The sequence below is a fragment of the Sprattus sprattus genome, assembly GCF_963457725.1.
Source record: "Sprattus sprattus genome assembly, chromosome: 5".
Taxonomy (NCBI): domain Eukaryota; kingdom Metazoa; phylum Chordata; class Actinopteri; order Clupeiformes; family Clupeidae; genus Sprattus; species Sprattus sprattus.
The window spans coordinates 5,922,505-5,937,089 of record NC_137924.1 but is presented as its reverse complement, the minus strand read 5'-3'; positions in this window follow the sequence as shown (position 1 = coordinate 5,937,089).

Here is a 14,585-nt window from a genome sequence, read left to right as displayed (position 1 = left end):
CATAGGTAAACTAGTTTAAATTAACTTCATATTTAATATCTCATGTCTAGACACACATTTTAAAACACATATATAGACATACAATCCACATCTCATTTTTCTTTTATATATGAATACAGCACTTCACCTAACTGCCTGATCCTCTCTGCTGTGGTATGGAGGTTATTCTGCTACTTGTAGGCTAAACTCACAACACTAAACTACAAATCCCACATCTGACACCATGTCTTAGCACTCTTATAAGGAATGGACCGGAGTCCAAGGCATATGGTTGTTGGTTGATCATTAACATGCGCAATCATTACATGGCAAAACCTGCTTACTACATCTCCCCCTTTCAAACCGATCGGCCTACTTCAGTCATTTAATATCTTCATTTGCCATTTGCTCAAATCTAGGCAGCGTTTCAAAGAAAAGCCATAACTGAGACAAGCGAGAAAAAGGTAAAGGTTAAAACAGAATTAAATTAAACTAGTTGTGAGAGACTTAAATCAAGGCTAAAAAAAGGTGGTAACTAAAGGGAAATGTGTGGGGGAAAGGTGGTGGTGTGGCCGTGTAGAAATGTATACGGAGTAAAATGACCTGTCAACAAATAAGGCCATTTCTCCATTTCACGGCATGCTATTCCCTGTGGACGGCGTTTAAAAGGTGCCAACTGCACCCTACAACAGGGCAGACATTCGAATTGGGAAATTCTCTCCTCAGTATAGGTTTAAACTTCCCCCAATTTTTTTCTCTCGTTTCGCCCATTTCGCTCGTCTATGCCACAATCGCCGGCCTCCAACAGAAATTGAAATTGAACTGTTACTGTACCTGAACCGTTTGAGAGATTATGGGATATCAGAAGACACAAATAAATCCACACTGGAGTCTCAGGTGAGACTATCCCTCCGAAAAGTAACATTTCACATGTCTTCTATAAGTTTGATCAGGCCAACTCCAAAATACAAATTGGCCCAAAATTGAATAATCATTCAATACATATCTGGATGCAACATAAAGTCCGATAGGTATCCAAGTCTGTAAAAACAGAACAACTACCCCCGTCATTCATGCAGCTTTCGCAAAACTACGAAGGTAGCCTGAAGGTATTTCGCTGTCACCGTCTTCAACACGCCCTTCTAAACCCATCCCTCCCCTTCCCATGAGCTGTTTTCTTCCGCCATTTTTAAATATCCCGCTACAGGTCCTCATTTGCCATTTGCTGCGCCTCTAGGTAGGTTTTAAATATCCCGCTACAGGTCCTCATTTGCCATTTGCTGCGCCTCTAGGCAGCGTTTGAAAGCGAAAGCCATAACTGAGACAAGCGAGAAACAGCTTTAGGTTTAAACAGAAGAAAATAAATGAAACTCTCTTGTAGACTTTTTTTTATAGTACTCTTATTAATAAGGAATGGACTGGAGACCAAGGCATATGGTTGGTAATTTACTAGGTATAACTTCACGCATAACCATCGCACATTCGCACGCATTACATATCAAAACCTGCTCATTACATCTCCCCCTTTCAATTCAATTCAATTGTAGCCTATTTGTATAGCGCCATAACAATACAATTGCCTCTAGGCGCTTACCAGAGCACAGAGCCTAAAACTGATAACTGATACTTTCAGGATCTTTACAGAAAACTGAAATCGAATGTTAACTAGAAAATGCATTTCCTGAAGGAAATACCAGTGCATGAAATGCAAAGGTTAAGAAAGGAAGAAGAAAAGAAAGAAGAGTGAAAGAAGGAAAGAAGAGTGGAAGAAGGAAAGACAAAAGGAAAGAAGAGTGAAAAAAGAAGAGAAGAGTGGAAGAAGGAAAGAAGAAAGGAAAGAAGAGTGAAAGAAGGAAAGAAGAAAAGAAAGAAGAGTGAAGAAAGGAAAGAAGAGTGGAAGAAGGAAAGAAGAAAAGAAAGAAGAGTGAAATAATGAAAGAAGAAAGGAAAGAAGAGTGAAGGAAGGAAAGAAGAGTGGAAGAAGGAAATAAGAAAAGAAAGAAGAGTGAAAGAAGGAAAGAAGAAAGGAAAGAAGAGTGTAAGAAGGAAAGAAGAGTGAAGAAAGGAAAGAAAAGTGGAAGAAGGAAAGAAGAGTGGATGAAGGAAAAAAGAAAGGCAAGAAGAGTGGAAGAAGGAAAGAAAAATGGAAGAAGAAAATAAGAAAGGAAAGAAGAGTGGAAGAAGGAAAGAAGAGTGAACAAGAGTGGCTCTGGATGAAGAGATAAAGAGAGAGTGAAAATATTGAAAAAAGGAGATACAAATGGAGTGAAGAAGAGAGATTGAGTGTGAGAGAAAGTTGACTGAGAGAGAAAGATGGAGAGATGGAGAGAAAAAAAATAGAGAATGGATGGTGTCTTAATGTTCCTAGTTACAGTTAAATTGAGAGGGACAGAGAGAGAAGAGGTTCCTTGGATTTGGCACAGGTGTCAGTAAAGCACAGGTGCAAGCCAGTTTAAAGACCCTATTATGATGTCATAATGGCCCAATGTAAGTCAATGGGAGAAATTTATATTCGTTTTTCTTTAATATCTTAAAAAGTATAAAGTTCAGAAAAGTGAAAAATACATAGCATAAGTGTCGTTTACAAGACCTACGCGACAAAGTTTGAATGAAGTTTCTACGTTAAGCGGTTCGGGCTGAATTAATCGCAGAAAAAGGTAACAAGAATAAGAAGAAGAAGAAGAAGAAGAAGAAGAAGAAGCCTAGGAATAACAATACAGGGCATTTCATGCACTGTAATAAAGCCTAATGCTGATTTTACCAACAAGGCAGGGGATAGCTGGCACCTTTAACCACTGTAAACATGAGCATAGGTAAACTAGTTTAAATTAACTTCATATTTAATATCTCATGTCTAGACACACATTTTACAACACATATATAGACATACAATCCACATCTCATTTTTCTTTTTCTTTTTTCTTTTATATATGAATACAGCACTTCACCTAACTGCCTGATCCTCTCTGCTGTGGTATGGAGGTTATTCTGCTACTTGTAGGCTAAACTCACAACTCTAAACTACAAATCCCACATCTGACACCATGTCTTAGCACTCTTATAAGGAATGGACCGGAGTCCAAGGCATATGGTTGATCATTAACATGCGCAATCATTACATGGCAAAACCTGCTTACTACATCTCCCCCTTTCAAACCGATCGGCCTACTTCCGTCATTTTTTAATATCTTCATTTACCATTTGCTCAAATCTAGGCAGCGTTTCAAAGAAAAGCCATAACTGAGACAAGCGAGAAAAAGGTAAAGGTTAAAACAGAATTAAATTAAACTAGTTGTGAGAGACTTAAATCAAGGCTAAAAAAAGGTGGTAACTAAAGGGAAATGTGTGGGGGAAAGGTGATGGTGTGGCCGTGTAGAAATGACCTGTCAACAAATAAGGCCATTTCTCCATTTCACGGCATGCTATTCCCTGTGGACGGCGTTTAAAAGGTGCCAACTGCACCCTACAACAGGGCAGACATTCGAATTGGGAAATTCTCTCCTCAGTATAGGATTAAACTTCCCCCAACTTTTTTCTCTCGTTTCGCCCATTTCGCTCGTCTATGCCACAATCGCCGGCCTCCAACAGAAATTGAAATTGAACTGTTACTGTACCTGAACCGTTTGAGAGATTATGGGATATCAGAAGACACAAATAAATCCACACTGGAGTCTCAGGTGAGACTATCCCTCCGAAAAGTAACATTTCACATGTCTTCTATAAGTTTGATCAGGCCAACTCCAAAATACAAATTGGCCCAAAATTGAATAATCATTCAATACATATCTGGATGCAACATAAAGTCCGATAGGTATCCAAGTCTGTAAAAACAGAACAACTACCCCCGTCATTCATGCAGCTTTCGCAAAACTACGAAGGTACCCTGAAGGTATTTCGCTGTCACCGTCTTCAACACGCCCTTCTAAACCCATCCCTCCCCTTCCCATGAGCTGTTTTCTTCCGCCATTTTTAAATATCCCGCTACAGGTCCTCATTTGCCATTTGCTGCGCCTCTAGGTAGGTTTTAAATATCCCGCTACAGGTCCTCATTTGCCATTTGCTGCGCCTCTAGGCAGCGTTTGAAAGCGAAAGCCATAACTGAGACAAGCGAGAAACAGCTTTAGGTTTAAACAGAAGAAAATAAATGAAACTCTCTTGTAGACTTTTTTTATAGTACTCTTATTAATAAGGAATGGACTGGAGACCAAGGCATATGGTTGGTAATTTACTAGGTATAACTTCACGCATAACCATCGCACATTCGCACGCATTACATATCAAAACCTGCTCATTACATCTCCCCCTTTCAATTCAATTCAATTGTAGCCTATTTGTATAGCGCCATAACAATACAATTGCCTCTAGGCGCTTACCAGAGCCCAGAGCCTAAAACTGATAACTGATACTTTCAGGATCTTTACAGAAAACTGAAATCGAATGTTAATAAAGCCTAATGCTGATTTTACCAACAAGGCAGGGGATAGCTGGCACCTTTAACCACTGTAAACATGAGCATAGGTAAACTAGTTTAAATTAACTTCATATTTAATATCTCATGTCTAGACACACATTTTACAACACATATATAGACATACAATCCACATCTCATTTTTCTTTTTCTTTTTTCTTTGATATATGAATACAGCACTTCACCTAACTGCCTGATCCTCTCTGCTGTGGTATGGAGGTTATTCTGCTACTTGTAGGCTAAACTCACAACACTAAACTACAAATCCCACATCTGACACCATGTCTTAGCACTCTTATAAGGAATGGACCGGAGTCCAAGGCATATGGTTGTTGGTTGATCATTAACATGCGCAATCATTACATGGCAAAACCTGCTTACTACATCTCCCCCTTTCAAACCGATCGGCCTACTTCAGTCATTTAATATCTTCATTTGCCATTTGCTCAAATCTAGGCAGCGTTTCAAAGAAAAGCCATAACTGAGACAAGCGAGAAAAGGGTAAAGGTTAAAACAGAATTAAATTAAACTAGTTGTGAGAGACTTAAATCAAGGCTAAAAAAAGGTGGTAACTAAAGGGAAATGTGTGGGGGAAAGGTGGTGGTGTGGCCGTGTAGAAATGACCTGTCAACAAATAAGGCCATTTCTCCATTTCACGGCATGCTATTCCCTGTGGACGGCGTTTAAAAGGTGCCAACTGCACCCTACAACAGGGCAGACATTCGAATTGGGAAATTCTCTCCTCAGTATAGGTTTAAACTTCCCCCAACTTTTTTCTCTCGTTTCGCCCATTTCGCTCGTCTATGCCACAATCGCCGGCCTCCAACAGAAATTGAAATTGAACTGTTACTGTACCTGAACCGTTTGAGAGATTATGGGATATCAGAAGACACAAATAAATCCACACTGGAGTCTCAGGTGAGACTATCCCTCCGAAAAGTAACATTTCACATGTCTTCTATAAGTTTGATCAGGCCACCTCCAAAATACAAATTGGCCCAAAATTGAATAATCATTCAATACATATCTGGATGCAACATAAAGTCCGATAGGTATCCAAGTCTGTAAAAACAGAACAACTACCCCCGTCATTCATGCAGCTTTCGCAAAACTACGAAGGTAGCCTGAAGGTATTTCGCTGTCACCGTCTTCAACACGCCCTTCTAAACCCATCCCTCCCCTTCCCATGAGCTGTTTTCTTCCGCCATTTTTAAATATCCCGCTACAGGTCCTCATTTGCCATTTGCTGCTCCTCTAGGTAGGTTTTAAATATCCCGCTACAGGTCCTCATTTGCCATTTGCTGCGCCTCTAGGCAGCGTTTGAAAGCGAAAGCCATAACTGAGACAAGCGAGAAACAGCTTTAGGATTAAACAGAAGAAAATAAATGAAACTCTCTTGTAGACTTTTTTTTATAGTACTCTTATTAATAAGGAATGGACTGGAGACCAAGGCATATGGTTGGTAATTTACTAGGTATAACTTCACGCATAACCATCGCACATTCGCACGCATTACATATCAAAACCTGCTCATTAGGCCTACATCTCCCCCTTTCAATTCAATTCAATTGTAGCCTATTTGTATAGCGCCATAACAATACAATTGCCTCTAGGCGCTTACCAGAGCCCAGAGCCTAAAACTGATAACTGATACTTTCAGGATCTTTACAGAAAACTGAAATCGAATGTTAATAAAGCCTAATGCTGATTTTACCAACAAGGCAGGGGATAGCTGGCACCTTTAACCACTGTAAACATGAGCATAGGTAAACTAGTTTAAATTAACTTCATATTTAATATCTCATGTCTAGACACACATTTTAAAACACATATATAGACATACAATCCACATCTCATTTTTCTTTTATATATGAATACAGCACTTCACCTAACTGCCTGATCCTCTCTGCTGTGGTATGGAGGTTATTCTGCTACTTGTAGGCTAAACTCACAACACTAAACTACAAATCCCACATCTGACACCATGTCTTAGCACTCTTATAAGGAATGGACCGGAGTCCAAGGCATATGGTTGTTGGTTGATCATTAACATGCGCAATCATTACATGGCAAAACCTGCTTACTACATCTCCCCCTTTCAAACCGATCGGCCTACTTCCGTCATTTAATATCTTCATTTGCCATTTGCTCAAATCTAGGCAGCGTTTCAAAGAAAAGCCATAACTGAGACAAGCGAGAAAAAGGTAAAGGTTAAAACAGAATTAAATTAAACTAGTTGTGAGAGACTTAAATCAAGGCTAAAAAAAGGTGGTAACTAAAGGGAAATGTGTGGGGGAAAGGTGGTGGTGTGGCCGTGTAGAAATGACCTGTCAACAAATAAGGCCATTTCTCCATTTCACGGCATGCTATTCCCTGTGGACGGCGTTTAAAAGGTGCCAACTGCACCCTACAACAGGGCAGACATTCAAATTGGGAAATTCTCTCCTCAGTATAGGTTTAAACTTCCCCCAACTTTTTTCTCTCGTTTCGCCCATTTCGCTCGTCTATGCCACAATCGCCGGCCTCCAACAGAAATTGAAATTGAACTGTTACTGTACCTGAACCGTTTGAGAGATTATGGGATATCAGAAGACACAAATAAATCCACACTGGAGTCTCAGGTGAGACTATCCCTCCGAAAAGTAACATTTCACATGTCTTCTATAAGTTTGATCAGGCCAACTCCAAAATACAAATTGGCCCAAAATTGAATAATCATTCAATACATATCTGGATGCAACATAAAGTCCGATAGGTATCCAAGTCTGTAAAAACAGAACAACTACCCCCGTCATTCATGCAGCTTTCGCAAAACTACGAAGGTAGCCTGAAGGTATTTCGCTGTCACCGTCTTCAACACGCCCTTCTAAACCCATCCCTCCCCTTCCCATGAGCTGTTTTCTTCCGCCATTTTTAAATATCCCGCTACAGGTCCTCATTTGCCATTTGCTGCGCCTCTAGGTAGGTTTTAAATATCCCGCTACAGGTCCTCATTTGCCATTTGCTGCGCCTCTTGGCAGCGTTTGAAAGCGAAAGCCATAACTGAGACAAGCGAGAAACAGCTTTAGGTTTAAACAGAAGAAAATAAATGAAACTCTCTTGTAGACTTTTTTATAGTACTCTTATTAATAAGGAATGGACTGGAGACCAAGGCATATGGTTGGTAATGTACTAGGTATAACTTCACGCATAACCATCGCACATGCTCACGCATTACATATCAAAACCTGCTCATTACATCTCCCCCTTTAAATTCAATTCAATTGTAGCCTATTTGTATAGCGCCATAACAATACAATTGCCTCTAGGCGCTTACCAGAGCCCAGAGCCTAAAACTGATAACTGATACTTTCAGGATCTTTACAGAAAACTGAAATCGAATGTTAATAAAGCCTAATGCTGATTTTACCAACAAGGCAGGGGATAGCTGGCACCTTTAACCACTGTAAACATGATTATGTGTGTCTATCGAATGTACTTTTTTCAAATTTAATTTTGACTAGAAGTGTATTTCCTTGCACGTTTTGACCTCCTCTCAACCACGTACTGACAGACGGCAAATTAAGGTGGACATTGTGACATGTAGATCAGTCTCTCTCTTCTGCTCTCTCTGTCTTTCTTTGTAATTATTGTGCTCTCTCTATCTCTCTCTGCATGTGTGTGTGTGGGGGAGGGGGGGACTCTGCGTGTGTGTGTGTGTTTGGTAAGAGAGCTTCTTACCAATAAAGGGTCATAAAGTCAGGACAGGATCATATAGAGTGATGTCTCTTTAGTGAAGTTATTTCACATGATGTAATGATGTTCAGAGATGGCATTGTGTAATGAAGTGTAGGATGGGTGTTTCAGGGAAAGATTTAGGTAAAGAGACTTTCAGTGCAAGGATTTAAACAAGTTGTATAAAGTAACACCACTCCACTACTGTGTGCATGAGAAAGTACCTGAGTAAACTGTAATGCTACATCTGTTATTTCATATCAAGCTACAACTTGATAAATCAACCTTTAGAGTCTGTGTCTTTGGCCAAGTTACCACATAAAGTTACAACAAACATGATAATGACACAAACAAAGAGTGGATAACCACAATTTACAATCAAACGGGTAACTCAACATGACGCTGCTCACAAAGGTGCTACTGAGCCTTTTCCAAAACCATGTGCAGTACAAGCTAAACAGACAAGTAAGTGCAGTGTGCCATCAGGATAAAAGTGTCTGCTAAATGACTAAATGTAATCTTAAAGTTCACAAAACAATTCTAAAAGTCGGAGTCACCAATGAAGGAGGTGGGAGGATTGTGCTGCTTATCCTCAACATTCCCTCTCTGGGGTAACAGTCAGAAGATGGAATATCCAGTGCCATGAAATACTGAAGTAGACATTTTAAATGTGTATTTTCTTCCTTGTAAGGTGCCATAGGCCAATGAAGCAAACTCGCTAGTGTGTTCCATTGTTTGTTCTAGGAAGGAGTTTTGCCTCTGAAACTCGACTTAGAAGCACCCGTCCTACCAATGAAGTATCCTTGATACTCCTCACAAATGAACCAATGAACCAATGAACACCCAGATACTCCTCACACATTCATCCATTTAGTATCCTTCTCTGAAGGTAGCATCATTGGGAACACAGGCTACTATCTAAGGTGCACACCTGCACTTCGGGAGCGGTTTGGGGTTCAGTGTCTTGCTCCTGAACCACTGTTGCCCCCAAAATACAAATAAATACAAATATACATACAAAAATACATTAAAAAAAATAAAATAAAAAGGGAATTTAATGTAGATAATGTAAGAATGGAAAATGAAATAAATTAAATTATTGCATTTTTCCCTTTTCCTTCTTTATAAATGGCGTGCACTAACAACAATACTAATAACATTCACTGATATTGACGAGTTCACTCATCTCAAGGCTTTGTTTGTGCAGGCAGGGAAAAGAATAACAGGGTTAGGTAACGGGTCAGGGTCATGAGATGGTATGGTAAGGGAGCATTTACCCAAGGATGTCTAATTGTTTCTAATTCTGAAGGAGTTGAACGCTAGACTGAGAGCAGATGGACGGTAAGGGAGGAGACGTGGGATGCCAGAGGCCTCTTCTCTAGCAATAGGCCTCAGTTGCATGACTGAAGTGGAAGGTTTGTGATGTGCTTCTTCTCAACATTCCCTCTCTGGTATATAGAGTACTCTGACCAACTATTCACTCTCTGGTTGAAATTCAGTTTATTAGCCGGCTATGTTATGTAATGTTTAGACAGCCATTAGTTTGTATTCTGATTGGTGAGAAGACAGTGGCAGGTTGAAGTCTCTTGCACACTCACTGACAATAGAGTGTGGGAGTGACCATCTGTATGGTGTCATAGTCACCAGATATTCCTAGGCCTCCTCGACACACCCACGTCTAATTTTAGCACCTTAAAAAATGCCCAGCAGTTCTGCTGCAAACACGCAGAAGTGGATGGACTGTCACGCCACTGAAGTAAAGAATGTGGCTGAGTTTCAACAGTCAATCTCAAGATCTGGGAACACAGAAGGACATGACGTGCCCTTTGTTTTGGTCAGCCTGCCCATATGACCCCTATGCAGCATTTTGGGCAGTAAATGATGCGAAACCTCACACTGAGCAGCTTGTCTCTTGTTACCAATGGCAACAGTATAGAGAGAACTTTGAAAAGGTGTTTACTTTGAACAGGGGTTTGCTCTGGGTTATCAGTCTGTTGATTAATATCTGATATTAAAGAAACACCTGTCACCACTAAGGGAGTTTCTACACTATTCATGGGGCACTGTTTTTGTACAATGATGTGCATCAAGGGAGAGACAGAAGTTTCACTCAACAGCTTCACCTAAGATTCTTCTGTCAATCATTTAAACATTACAGTCTTTATACTTTGAGATCTCAGACTGAGTCTCCAACAAATATATGGTATAAAAACTACTATCAAAGAGGACATCCATTTAATGTAAGTCCCACTTAAACTCTTTGGAGTGAAGCACTTCAGACTGAAAGACTGACTCAATGTGAGGCACCACAACAGGATTTGGGTTGAATGTGTTTTATATCGACAACAAATGACAAAATACTGTTACTTAAAAAAATATGCATATGTAAAAATATACAACTATGAAAAAGGAACCCAAGAGACATAGAAATACATATTTAAAGTGCAGGATTTGAAACACTAGAATGTTCCACATACTTTGTAAAGCATAGTTCTGGTATTAAATTGCAGTCAAGAATAAAAGTCATCTCCCATGACAACTACTTACATGTGACATGTTAGCAACAATGACATCAGGGAATAAGGAAATGGGGAGGCTTACAAAAGATTTTAAAGTGCTGTAAAAAAGCTCTCAAACATGACATGTCTGTACTTCAGTATGACAGGATTAATGTAGTTCAGTAGTTGAAGCTCTCTGCTGGAACCTCTTCACATTTAACTGGTGTAGCCGACTACAAATCCAGAGAAGAGGAGAGACACCTTTCACAAGGGCCTGTTTACAAATCATCAAGTTCAAATCATCAAATAAGGTCCATTTTCACGCTACAGGTAAAACTGTATTAACATGAATGCTGTTATTGCCAGAACGTTTCACGTGACCTGAAAGCCAGAGTCTCAAATGACTGAAGTGGGAGGATTGTGCTTGTCCTCAACATTCCCTCTCAGACAGGTGATGGTTCAGAAGATGGAATATCCAGTACCCTGACATAGACATTTTAAATGGGCATTGTGTTAATGCTATCACAAGTAATATCTTCCTTCAGATTCCCGGTTGTAGACTGTAGCTTGTCAAGTGCCATGGGCGAATCCCCCCTTTCACCATGGAGCTGTTCATGGGTGATGCTGGTGTGTGACCTGCATGTGAACATCAGAGACAGTAATCAGTGATGATGACATCACTACGACTCTTACATCACTAGTACTGTTTTGCTCAAACACAGAAATCCTTACCTTTTCCTCCACCACAAATGATACATTTTAACAAGAAACACAACAACACAAGCAACTCCAACAGCAATGGCAGTCCCAATGACAATGGCATTTTTGTGAAGTGATGGGTCATCTGTGAAAACAGAGTTTAGAGTTAAGGTCTTCTGCACTTAGTGGATACAGTGTTAATTATTTCACCTTTGACACAATGTTGATCTTACCGAACAGGACAGTCTTGTTGAGTGTCTCACTGTGAGCCTCACATCGATATTGGTTATTGGTGTCCATTGTGGTTAGAACCCTGACTCTCATCTGAACGGTTCCATCTCCATTGGGACGCGGTCCAATCCGCTCCACCCCATAGTCCAGAGGAACCCCATCTTTGGTTAACTGGATTCTGACTCCTGATAGGTCAGAGGCTGTCATGTGACACTGTAAGTGTGTGAAGGTACTTCCTGGGATAGGTTTGACAGAAATTTGAAGTTCCATATCTAAAATGAAGAGTAAAACAGTTTTTTAATCTTTGAAATAGTTATAATCTAGCTTAAAATGTTAAGTAGGGTGAGTTAAATACACACTACTGTTTAAAAGTTTGGAATGACTGAAATATGCTTTTTACAGCATAAACAGGACAGTGTTACTGTCAATACTAAACAAACCTAGTCAACTAAATTTATGAAAGAAGAATACTACATATTCCTACGACCTAATTTTCTTTACATAATTCTGCAGTTCTTTAGAAATTACATGTTTGCGCAGATTCACTGATCCATGTTGCTTTCTTCAGCTTCAAGGTATTGTGAGTTTTGGGACACAAAATCTGGCCCAAGTCGCTATAAATATAATTCCTGATGTCTTGCATATTCCACTTTACTGCCACAGGGGTTGCCAGGTCAGACAGAGGAGTCCATTTAAGAGTCTGGGGTTCAAAGGTCAAGAAGTCCTCTCCATTGACACCCCACTCATCAAAAGCAAATACTCCTGAGCTGTTGATCATACAACCACGACGTCTCTGGAGAAACTCTGTGATGGTTTAGAAAATATTGTATCACACCACAAAATGGTAGAATCACTCAAAATTATATCATAATTATTACTTTGTAATAGTTAGTTTTGATCAATATCCTCATCACAAACATTATTTTTGATTATCATCATCATGACCACCCACCTGCTGTAACAGTGATAGTCTCCTCTATCATCTCAAACCAAGTGAAGTGCTCATGCTGCTGACTCACACACTGCCTGCGTCTCTCCTCCAGTTCCTCTTGGGTGAATGTGTGTGTCACCCAGTCCTGTCTTGGTTGGTCTGTCAGTGTTTGGCTGTTGCAGGTAAATATCACGTGTCCGTTGAACAGAGATGTTTGCTGGAACTGCAGTGAGCTGTTCGGAGCCCGGAACACTGTGAACTGGACCTCCAGTGTGTCGACATCTGTTGACAGCGCAGGTATAGCGTTAGCGTGCGTGTGTGTGTGTGTGTGTTTCTGTAACCCACTCATTCACCTTCTACCAAAGGATGTCCCATCATCAAATCCTCTACTATTCTCTACCTCATTATTAGTATCACCCAAGTCTCTAGATCCATACTATTGTATTATAGCTACATCTCAACACATCTGTGGTTCACTTAATCACAACTGTAGATAAGATTCATCATGCCAATGAAATGCCACTTCTTACTCTCCCATGAACAACACCTCACTGATAAGCAGTTAGCTGGCTAGTGTGCTTTTGGATGCTTATGGCAACTGCTTGATTGGTCAATCCTTACTTTGCCAAATAGCTTTAATTTAAGACTACATGTAAAGTGGGACTACATGTGTTTTCTCGTGTCTGACAATTGGTCTAGCCAAATTAGATAAATCTGCAAACGTAACTATTTATTCTGATTGGTGAGAAGACAGCGGCAGGTTGAAGTCTCTTGCACACTCACTGACACTAGAGCGTGGTAGTCACCGTTGCCATAGACACCAAACATTCCCTGGCCTCCTCTACATGCCCACTGGACTTTCTTTATCTCATCCATAATCCAGTTAGTGCAGTATAACACTCTGTGATTGGCACATCCATAATCCAGTCAGTGCAGTATAATACTCTGTGATTGGCTAATCTCTCAAAAAATCAAATAGTTTGAGATGCCAATTGGGCGTTAACCAAGTCAGCGGGAAACTTACAAAGATATGGCATGAAAAAGCTTTCCTGTCACCATAATCACTACCTTATATAAGAAAGGCAACTTAGAACTTGATAACACCAATGGAAATGAAATAACTGCTTGAAAGACCAGGCATTCGATTATGGTGGTATTAAAATGCATGTGTATATCATCTCTGTACAGACCATAGACCCATTATAAACTATCTGTAAAATACAGCCGCGGAAAAAATTAAGAGACCACTTCAAAATTATCAGTTTCTCTGGTTTTACTATTTATTGGTATGAGTTAAAGTAAAGTAAACATTTTAGTTTTATTCCTTAAATTACTGACAACATTTCTACCAAATTTCAAATACAAATATTGTCATTTAGAGCATTTATTTGCAGAAAAATGACAATTGGTCAAAATAGCAAAATAAATGGAATGTTTTCAGATCTCGAATAATGCAAAGAAAACAAGTTCATATAGATTCTTAAACTACACAATACTAATGCTTTAACTTAGGAAGAGATCAGAAATCAATATCTGGAAACACCGCATCTTTTTTGTTATTTTTACCAATTGTCATTTTTCTGCAAATAATGCTCTAAATAACAGTATTTTTATTTGAAATTCAGTAGAAATGTTGTCAGTAGTGTATAGAATAAAACAAAAGTGTTTATTTTTCTCAAACACATACCAATAAATAGTAAAAAAAGACTCCAAACTAGTAAAAGTGGTCTCTTAATTTTTTCCGCAGCTGTATGTCTGTTGTTACCCCCCTGCCACCAGCAAAACATATCAGACTACAAGGCAAGTCACTTAGCTTAAAGCCACATTACATGAGAATTAAACTCCAAGGTGGACTGAACTATAAAGTTAGTTTGCTATTTTTGTTCTTTTAAATGTCACTGTCTTCAGAGTCTCTCAGTGTGTAGCCCATTTCAGTGGCCTTGTCTTTCATGGGCATGAGGTCTCTGTAACACACATACAGTATATGGCCATGACCGTGGTGTAAACCTTGATCACTGTTGCATTAAACTAGCGACACTCCAACACTCATAAGTCCGCGAAAAGA